This window comes from Aotus nancymaae, unplaced genomic scaffold (assembly GCF_030222135.1).
Source record: "Aotus nancymaae isolate 86718 unplaced genomic scaffold, 86718_ANA_hifiasm-v0.15.2.pri h1tg000011l, whole genome shotgun sequence".
NCBI classification, from domain to species: domain Eukaryota; kingdom Metazoa; phylum Chordata; class Mammalia; order Primates; family Aotidae; genus Aotus; species Aotus nancymaae.
In genome coordinates, this window is record NW_026988422.1 from 31,031,899 (window position 1) to 31,043,099 (window position 11,201).

Below are 11,201 nucleotides of genomic sequence, written 5' to 3' on the forward strand. Positions count from 1 at the left end.
TCTTACTGTGCATGCCCCGGAAGTTGCTGCTTCCTGGCATCTGCATTCAATTAACACTTTAGTGCAACAGGCAACAGGTGTGGACACTCAGGATAATGGCCTCTCCCTGGCTGTTAATTTATCACTTTTAGAGAGGCAATGTGACAAATGCCGAATCATCACCTGACATTCCTAGTGGGTTGGGGAGAGCCCTCTCCTACCCTGCTCATGCCTAACTACCTGTAACATCTTCCCCAAGAGACAGTAAATCCCTTTTAATGCAAAGATTGCATGATATTAATTTGGGGATCTCCTACACTTTCTCCCAGAAACGTCACACACCAGATATGCTCAATTAGTATGTACTAAATAAAGTGAAAATATGTGCAGTTTAGCAAGAGTCCTTTTGAAAATGTAAATTTTAGCTTGGATTTGGGTTGGGCTACTTCCACTAAATAAAGCAGTCTAGCCCCTTAGAAAAAAGGAATAAACTTGCAGGTACTGGGAGGACACCCTGAGGGCCAGTGAGCATTGGGAAACGGTAATAGGAGGAAGGGGGCAATGAGGGCAAAGTTCGTAGGCTTGCACCCGGAGCAAGCTGACGAACTTTGCCCTCATTGCCTTAGCTGTCGGCACTTGCTCCCACTTCTACATTCATTCTCATTCCAAGACTAAGTGAGAGGTATAAACTTCTGTTATAAACTCCTTAGAAATCAGAGCCTTACAGATGGCCAGTGGTCCAGTCCCAGAAAGTCTGGGGATTGGGGGAGCATGTCAAAGTGTCACAGACCTCGTTAGTCTGTGACATAATTTTTATTCTTTAATATATCTGTGGTTCCACAGCCTGCATCTGCCTGTGGCCTCCATTTACTCTCCCAGTAGCTCCAGAGAGTTTCTCCAGGATGCAGAAGGTAGAACCTAGGGGGTCAGGGGTGGCCTTGGCTTCTGAAGGTGTACAAGGGGGTCTGGCACTCTGTAGCTGTTGGGAAATATAATTTAACAAATCTGGCTGGGCGCGGTGGCTCACGCCTGTAATCCCAGCACTTTGGGAGGCTGAGGCGGGCAGATCATGAGGTCAGGAGTTCAAGACAAGCGAATATGGTGAAACTTTGTCTCTACTAAAAAATACAAAATTAGCCAGGTGTGGTGGCACCTTCCTGTAGTCTCAGCTACTCTCGAGGTTGAAGCAGGAGAATCCCTGGAATCTAGGAGGCGGGGGTTGCAGTGAGCTGACATTGCGCCACTGCACTCCAGCCTAGGCGACAGAGAGAGACTGTCTTAAAAAAAAAAAAAAAATCTATTCCCAGCCTAGAAAACTGCCCCACAATGGTAGGAAAGAAAGAAAATAGTTTTATTATTGAGTAAACATTAAACCAGAATATAATGCTCATCACAGGCATCTTCTAAAAAGATTGCAAAGACAGAAAGAAATTTCAGCCTTTTATAAAGACAAACATATTAATAAAATTAATTGCATACATTTTCCTCAAGATAAACAACAGCTAGTCCTCAAGAAAAAGGACTTGACAACCCCACTTGTCACACACAGTTCGTTCTCAGTTCACTTGGTAATTGGGGTGAATCATCTGTTCTATCTAATTGACTTTATCCAAAGGAAAAATAAACTTTACATATCTTTATAACAGGAGGTAGTTTAGGAGCAAGATGTTCTGAAGTTAGGTTCCTCCCCTCCCACCAGGACTGGGAAATAGAGGCGCTATCTTCCTTGATGATTTCAAAGAGATATTTCCCAGGTCCTTAGGAAAGACGTTCCTGGGTTGTAATGCTGTTCAGAGGATTAGTTAACATTTAAAAAGATTTATGTATAGTTCAAAGAGACAGAGAAAGAACTCATAAATTTTCTTTCTTTCTTTCTTTTTTTTTGAGAAGGAGTTTCTCTCTTGTTGCCCAGGCTGGAGTGCAGTGGTGCCATCTCGGCTCACCGCAACCTCTGCCTCCTGGGTTCAAGCAATCTCCTGCCTCAGCCTCCCGAGTAGCTGGGATTACAGGTGTGTGCCACCATGCCCGGCTAATTTTATATTTTTAGTAGATAGGATTTCTCCATGTTGGTCAGGCTGGTCTCGAACTCCCAACCTCAGGTGATCTGCCTGCCTTGGCCTCTCAAAGTGCTGGGATTACAGGCATGAATTACCATGCCTGGCAAGAACTCATAAATTTTTCTAAAGTAAATGTCTAAGGAAAGGGAAGAGGGAGAACTTTCTTCCCTTATTTTCAACAGAGAAATAAGCCACTTATTTTTAATTTGCACTTGCCATTACACAGCCCTGAGGCTGGGAGGAGGGGCAGGAGACATTCCTCCAAAGCTCTTTGCATCTGCCTGCTTTGCCAGTTTAGGTGTATGTTTGTGCTGGACCCCTACAAAGCAAGGTGAGCAGACCTGATTCCCATGTGAGGGGGCTCATGCCTGAAACTGACATCAGGGGTGTAAACCAAAGTTAGGATCAATTTTGGAAAATATTTTTGTTTTTAATATTTTTAATTATGAAAATCCACATTCAGTGTAAAATTTCAGCCAATACAGAAGTGTATAAAGTAAAACATGAAAAGTCCTTCCAGCCAGTTCCACTCTGTAGCAGTCAACATTGTTAGCTAAACGTATTAGCATTGTGGGAGGCAGAGGTGGGAGGATGGATCACCTGAGGTCAGGAGTTTGAGTCCAGCCTGGACAACACAGCAAAACCCCGTCTCTACTAAAATACAAAAAATTAGCCGGGTGTGTGGTGGTATGTGCCTGTAGTCCCAGCTACTCGGGAGGCTGAGGCAGGAGAATTGCTTGAACCCAGGAGACAGAGGTTGCAGTGAGCCGAGATTGTGCCATTGCACTCCAGCCTGGGCAACAGAGAGAGACTGTTTCAAAAAAAACCAAAAACCAACAAAAATCCCATATTTTATGCTTAGAATATACATATTATATTCATTCATATTCACACATATAACTTTTATTTTATAAAATGGAACGCATTATATTAATTGTCTGCAACTTGATTTTAAAAATCTTTCCATGTCAATACTGTCAATAGAAAGAGTCAAACTGTAAAATAATTGAAGAGATTTATTTTGAGCCAAATGTGAGTGACCATGGCCTGTGACACAGCTCCAGGAGATCCTGATGACATGTGCCCAAGGCGGTCAGGCTACAGCTTGGTTTTATACATTTTAGGGAGACATAAAACATCAACCAATACATGTAAGATGGACCTTGGTTTGATCTGGGAAGGCAGGACAACTCAAAGCCGGGAGGGGGTTGAGGGTGGAGGGGGTGAGAAGGGTGGGGGCGAGGAAGGGCTTCCAGGTCAAAGGTGAATTCAAATTTTCTGATTGGCAATTGGCTGAGAGTTTATCTAAAGCCCTGGAATTGATAAAAGGGAGTGTCTGGGTTCAGATGGGTTATGGAGACCAAGGTTCTTATTTTGCAGATGAAGGCTTCAGAGAGAACAGAACCTATTTCTTATCAAACTTAAAGAGACAGCTTTGCAGGGCCATTTCAAAATACGTCAAAGCAATATATTTTGGGGCAAAATACTTCGGTTTCTTCCAGGGCCTGCTATCTGTCATGTTGGTATCTTATTGCTACCAAGAATCTGTGCTGTCTTAAGGTACAAGACTGTTTTAATATTAATGCTGGTCAGCTGTGCCTGAATTCCAAAGGGAGGAAGGTTTAATGAGGCATGTCTGACCATCCATTCTCATCATGGCCTGAACTGGTGTTTCAAGTTTCCTTTGGAATGCCCTTGGTCGAGAGGAGGAGTCCATTTGGTCGGTTAGGGGCACTTAGAATTTTATTTTTGGTTTACAGTACCAATAAAATTACATAATTCATTTTTAGATGTCATTTTTATAACCAATGGACACTCATTTCTTCTGTTTTGTTACTGGTGCTAAAATTTTTTTGGCATAAATTCCTGCTATTAGGACTCATGGCTAATAGTGTATGACCATTTTAAATTTCAGTAATTATTTTGTCTCCAAAAATGTGGTAACAATTTCCTCTCCCACCAACATCGTGTAAAAATATCCATCTTCTTCACTATTGCCATTACTAGCTATTGTCCATCTTTAAAATTTTTGTCAACTTGCATGTAAAAAATGGTATCTTATTATTGTTATATATTTCTTCTATTACTAGTGAGGTAGAGTATCTTCTCATATGTTCACTGGTCATTGCTTTTTTTTTTTGAGATGGAGTTTTGCTCTTATTACCCAGGCTGGGGTGCGATGGCACGATCTCAGCTCACTGCAACCTCTGCCTCCTGGGTTCAAGCGATCCTCCTGCCTCAGCCTCCCAAGTAGCTGGGATTACAGGCGTACATTACCATGCCTGACTAATTTTTGTATTTTTAGTAGAGACGGGTTTTTAACATGTTGGCCAGGCTGGTCTCAAACTCCTGACCTCAGGTGATCCACCCACCTCTGCTTCCCAAAGTGCTGGGATTTCAGGCATGAGCCACATACCTGGCCTCATTTATTTATTTTTTTTTTCTGAGATGAAGTTTTGCTCTTGTCACCCAGGCTGGAGTGCAATGGCTCAATCTCTGGTCATTGCAACCTCTGCCTCCCGGGTTCAAGTGATTCTCTTGCCTCTGCCTCCTGAATAACTGGGATTACAGGAGCCTGCCAGCATGCCCAGCTAATTTTTGTCTTTTTAGTAGAGATGAAGTTTCACCATGTTGGCCAGGCTGGTCTCGAACTCCTGACCTCAGTAGATCCACCTACCTTGGCCTCCCAAAGTGCTGGGATTATAGGCATGAGCTGCTGTGCCTGGCTTCATTGGTTGGTTGTGTATCTTCTGTAAATTACTTACTCATATTTCTTGCCATGTATGCAAAACATTTATTTTTCTGCTGGGTTGCTTTTCCTTTTCTGATCACTTGTTATAAACTATTCTAATTGCTTATCAAAAAGCCTTATTTTGCTGGGTACTGTAGCTTATGCCTGTAATCCCAGCACTTTGGGAGACCGAGGCGGGTGGATCACCTGACATCAGGAGTTCCAGACCAGCCTGATCAACATGGCAAAACCCTGTCTCTACTAAAAATACAAAGCTGGGAATGGTGGTGTGTGCCTATAATCCTAGCTCCTCAAGAAGCTGAGTCAAGAAATTGCTTGAACCTGGGAGGCAGAGGTTGCAGTGAGCCAAGATCGCACCACTGCCCTCCAGCCTGGGTGACAGTGAAACTCCATCTCAAAAAAAAAAAAAAAAAAAAAAAAAAGCCTCATTTAGCATACCCTTCAATCCTGCAATTTTATTTTGAGGAAAAAAATAATTGGTCACATATGCAAATAGGTATGTACAAGGGACTTAGCACACATTGTTTATAACATACAAATATTTGGAAGCAATTTAAAATCTCAGAATAGAGAAGCAGATTAAATGAATTATAGTAAATCCACACAATGAAAGAAGATGCAACAATTAAAATCGATAATATATTTCTATGAATTCTATATTGGTGTAGAGATTTAAAATAAAGTTAAAAGTTTTTAGGGCCGGGCGCAGTGGCTCACGCCTGTAATCCCAGCACTTTGGGAGGCCGAGGCGGGTGGATCACGAGGTCAAGAGATCGAGACCATCCTGGTCAACATGGTGAAACCCCATCTCTACTAAAAATACAAAAAATTAGCTGGGCATGGTGGTGCGTGCCTGTAATCCCAGCTACTCAGGAGGCTGAGGCAGCAGAATTGCCTGAACCCAGGAGGCGGAGGTTGCGGTGAGCCGAGATCACTCCATTGCACTCCAGCCTGGGTAACAAGAGCGAAACTCCGTCTCAAAAAAAAAAAAAGTTTTTATAAAGCACTTTGTTAGTATTCTCTCATTCTGGTAAATATACAATAACATATATATCATCTGAAAGAGCCAACATGTTTAATATGGTTATTTGTGGGTAGTATAATTATAGATTTTTTAAAAAACATGTTTTTAATTTTTGTCATATTTTTGTACAATTAAAAAGTTTTGTTTACATTTTAAAAAAGGAAAAGTGTTCTCAAAATTGAACCCAACACTCAAATCAGGTTACGGTGGAGCCATCGAGTCCTCCAGTCAATGCAGGGAATGAGACCTAGCTTTCATTAGCTTTTTGGGCAGCTTCATTCCTTTACTGCCACAAATTAAGCTTCCAGCCCACTAACACCTTCACATTGGTTTAATGTTTTCACATTAATTGCCATTCCTTTACTAGTTTGGTTCATTTTTTCCTATTTTTTTTTTTTCTGAGACAGGGTCTCACAGTGTTGCCAGGCTATGGGGCAGTGGCTATTCACATGCACAGGCACAACTGGAGAGCACTGCAGCCTTGAACTCCCAGGCTCAAGGAATCCTCCTGCTTCAGCCTCCCAAGTTGCTGGAACTGGAGGTGCACTCCACTTCACCATGCTGGGTGAGGTTCTTTTTTCTTTTTTTGTAGATACAGGGTTTTACTCTGATGCTCAGGCTGGAGTGCAGGGGCACTCCATAGCTTCATAGTTCACTGCAGCCTTGAACTTCTGAGCTCAAGCAATTCTCCTGCCTCAGCTTCCCAAGTAGCTAGGATTACAGTCACATGCCACCATGCCTAGAAAATTTAAATTTCTTTTTCTTTCTTTCTTTTTTTTCTTTTTTTTGAGACGGAGTTTCGCTCTTGTTACCCAGGCTGGAGTGCAATGGCGCGATCTCGGCTCACCGCAACCTCCGCCTCCTGGGTTCAGGCAATTCTCCTGCCTCAGCCTCCCGAGTAGCTGGGATTACAGGCACGCGCCACAATGCCCAGCTAATTTTTTGTATTTTTAGTAGAGACGGGGTTTCACCATGTTGACCAGGATGGTCTCGATCTCTTGACCTCGTGATCCACCCGCCTCGGCCTCCCAAAGTGCTGGGATTACAGGCGTGAGCCACCGCGCCCGGCCCTTTTTTTTTTTTTTTTTTTTTTTTTTAAGATGTGGAGTTTTGCCGTATTACCCAGGCTGGTCTTAAACTCCTGGGCTCAAGTGATTCTCCTGCTTTGGTCCCCTAAAGTGCTGGGATTACAAGCATGAGCCACCACACTCAGCCGAGGTTCATTTTTCATGTGAAAGATTTGACATTCATCTCTGCCCACAGTTTGATCATATCAGAAAACAACCTGTGCACCCACTTTCTGATTGTTGAAGCCTCTTCATTCTTCCTCAGCAGGATCCTTTGAGATACAATAAACTTCATGTTTAAGAATGCCCTATCCCTTTTAAGCACTTGAATTTTCTTTGTAACATTCTGAAATCTGACTCCTGAAATCTATAAAAATTACATCTGACAATTTTACTTCAACATTCTAGTAAATGCAATTGTGAGCAGAGCAAGCATTTACTAGGTGCTCTGCTTCTGGCAGAAAGAGACTTAGGTTAGTGTCCTGATTCTTGGAGACCTCTGGCACTACTGTAACTTGCTTTTGATGTTTGCAATCTGAGCTAAGAAAGCAGCATCCGTGTCCTCCAATTATCTTAGTGTCTGTTCCTGTTTGTTTCTCCTTTTATCCCCATCCAAATATTTCCATCTTCAGTTTTGTGGTTTCCTTTTTTGACATACACGCTTTTGTTGAGTCCCTCCAATTAGACTCACTGCCTCTCCTCCAGTCATGGGATCCACATGATTGACTTATTTATCATCTTGTCATAAAATTCAAGTTCCTCTCCCACTCTGGTCTTCTGCAATACAACCAGCACTCTCTAGACTTTATGGGTTTAATAATATTAATTACAAATACAGGAAAAAAATCCTAAAATTGATATGTTTGGCAACAAAAAATAACATTCCCTCTTATCCCCAATCATAGACTATCAGCATCTTTTAATAAAATAACAATAGTTTAATTTTAAAAGGGTTAGAAAGGATATAATTTCAGAATTCAAAAATACTTTAAAAAGGCACTATTTTGTTATGAACCAGAAATGTTTTATCATGGACCAGCTCCAGTCTGCAGATCTATGTAGGAAGCCACTGCTGTAATATATGATTTTGCAGTTACATTTGGACAATTTCCTTGAAAATTTTAGAAAGTACATGATGCCCAATTTTTGTGTTAGTTACCTCATAATTTATCAGAGGCCCATATATCTATCATAAGTTGTGAGCCCTCTCAAAAATTCTGTTCCCAGACACCACACATGTTGTCAGCTGGTCAGACTGGGGAGATGAAAATACCACCTGTAATGTCATGTTCTTCAGAATCCTCTTCAGCCACTAGCATGTCCCCAGTTTCTTCTGGTGGTGTATAATTTGATCTCATATTGCTATAGTTTGGATATTTGACTCTGCAAAATCTCATGTTAAAATCTGATCCCCAGTGTTAGACATGGGGCCTAATGGGAGGTATCTGGGTCATGGGGCAGATTCCTCATGAATGGCTTGGTGCTGTCTGTGTGGATATGAGTGAGTTCTTGCTCTAGTAGTGCCTGGGAGAGATTGTTAAAATGAGCCTGGCACCTGACTTGTCTCTCTCTTGCCCACGCTGTCTTGTCATGTGATCTCTGCACACTTCAGTTCCTCTTACCCTTCCAGCATGAGTGGATGCTTCCTGAGGCCCTCAGCAGAAGCAGATGCTGATGCCATGCTTCTTGTACAGCCTGCAGAACTGAGAGGTTTTCTTTATAAATTACCCAGCCTCAGGTATTTCTTCATAGCAACACAAACAGACTAAGACATGTATATACCAACTATAATATGGGGTTGCTGAATTATCACAAACTCTCCATCAGGCCTCAGAATACTCCAGGAAGAAGGAGCACCAACCACCAGTAAGATGAGGTCTGCAGATCTCTTAGGCCTTTAGCAGAGTCACAAACCAAGGAAATGGGGTCCTCGTGGGGTGGGGGAATGGACTCTGTGCACCTGCTGACATGTTAATCCTCCTTAGAATTCTGTCCAGGAATGAGAATTGTCTTTCCTCCTTAACCCTAGTGAAGACTGAACTTAGCAGGATGATGACAAAGATCTTTCTAGCATAACAATGCTGAACTTATGCTATGAGAAACAGTCAATATCATAATAGCAAGAGAGGAGATGGCTTATCCTGAGATGTTTCACCAGGATGGGGTTGAGACAGATCCTCAGAATCTCAAGTGCTTGCTTCTGCAAGACAGACCAGGACGCTGAGGAATGACAGAAAAGGGAGGGAGACTGAGAGAAAGGACCCTCCAGACGACTTCATCCAAGGACTCTATGAATTGGAAAGTCACAAAATGAGAAAAAATGTTTTGCACCATTCATTGGACATTGTGTTTGTTATCAGTTAAGAGTAGGAGTCTTTTCTCTCTGTCCATGAACTGTACCTGCAGGGTCATGGATCAGAGTGGAAAGAGGTATCATCAAGATTTCTCCACCCTTTTGGCAATGACACCAGACTACATTTTTAGCACACATATTTTGGTGTCTATACCGAGGAGGAAGTTAAATTTAGTACATTTCCTGCTAGTCGCTGAACATTGCAGTACCTTCTCGGTCTTGAGTCACAGTCTTTAATGTCTATCTGTGGAATCTCTCCTTTTAAACTGCTAGGCATTTGAGGAGCCTGGATTTATGGTTTGAACTGTCACCATAAATCCTTAGTGCCCACCCAGAAACCGTGCTGACTGGGTGGAATGTTCATAGTAATTTCTTGGTCCCACTTAGTGGAATGTTAGGAATGTTCCTGTCAGACTGGGTGTGTGTCTGTGTGCTGGCTTGTGTCCATGTGTGGAGACCATGTGGTATAAACAGGGTACACTGGATGACCTTTCTCGGACTCTTTTGTTTTTTGTTTTTTTCCTTTTTGTGGAGAATGGGGTCTCGCTATATTGCCCAGGCAGGTCTCAAACTCCTGGGCTCAAGCTATCCTCCCACCTCTGCCTCCCTAAGAGCTGGGATTACAGGTCTGAGCCACAGCGCCCAGCTCTCAGACTCTTCTTGCATCTGCTCCTGAAGAATGTGTTTACCTTACGTTGAGTTGGAAAAATCAGATCAGCATGTTGTGCTACCTCCAAAAGACAAGTGATTCTGGAGTGAGCAGGATGAACTCCCAGGAGCACAGGCCCTACTCTACCCAGCCTTCAGGGTCAAGTATCAGAGACAGAGTCCCGTGGACCAGTGCCTGCAGACACAGCACACCAGAATCTCCTAGGAATGTGTTTAAATGCAGATTTCATGGTCAGACTCCATTCAGGTTAACCAGATTAAACTCTGGGAAATACAGCTCAGGTATCTATATTTTAAAAAAAAATACCTCCAGGTTGTTTTGTTATGTGACTGGGTTTGGTAACCACTGCCTTACTCAGCCCATTCTTCAAGAGGGTGGTGGCATCACGCAGTGTTGATACTAAGTCTTTTAGATTTTACCTCCTAAGCATCTCTTGCATCTTTCTCTTCTGTGTCTATTAACCCCTAGCCAAGTCCAAACTAGCAGCATCTCTGGTCTGGACCACTGCGGCAGCTTCAAATTTCTCTTGTAGAGAGGGACTCATTCCTCTCTCGTCTGAACTCCACAGAGCAGCCAGAGTGGCTGTTTCAATGTCAGGGATTCTGTCACACTCCCTACCCCACCCTGACCCTCATCATTTCCTTCCATTGCTTTTTAGAATGAACACAACATTCTTCACGTGGCCAGAGGGTCTGCTGAGTTGGTCCCTACCGATTTCACCAGATTTCTCTCCCAGCCACCTGCCTGTGCAGCCGCCCATCTCCAGACATTCCTTCCCCGTTCCCTGGGCCTGCCTTCAAGCACAGTTGTCATCACTTCTGCAGGAGGTTTTCCCAATTTTCATGGGTAGCACTTGAGCAATTTTACATCGATTTACATAATACTTTGACTAGGTGCATCTCTCTGAGCAAACTGGAATTTCTCACAAAGGCAGAGACTATGTTTCTTCACTCTTGTAGCCCTAGTGGTTGGTACGTAGTAAGCTCTAAATACTTGCCTTCTCCTCCGTATAACAATCCTCAGAGAAGACACAGGGTCCTGAGATGGATCAGAACTTTGTAATTATATTCAGGAGGAGTTCTGTCTCTTCATTCATCATGACATGTCTAGTATCATGTGCTATTTTTTAAAATTTATTTTTAATACTTTTTAAATCAGCCTATGCACACGAAATATGTGCCATATAGAACTGCAGGATTCTGGGTCCAGCTGGACTCAGCTAGCACAGAACAAGCACTGTTAGTAATGATTTAAACACTTTTTTGAACACTTGGTGTATCTCACTTCCTGTGGCTTGAT

At 42.7% G+C, this 11,201-nt stretch overlaps 1 long non-coding RNA gene across 1 annotated transcript in view; it reads left to right on the forward strand.

The window, feature by feature from the left end:
* Positions 1-6,356, forward strand: part of LOC135274231 (uncharacterized) — a 115,341-nt gene extending 108,985 nt beyond the window's left edge. Inside the window, exon 3 of the long non-coding RNA XR_010342029.1 lies at positions 6,220-6,356. This is a non-coding gene — a long non-coding RNA (uncharacterized LOC135274231). The remainder of the gene's footprint in view (positions 1-6,219) is intronic.
* Positions 6,357-11,201: the final 4,845 nt, after the last annotated feature.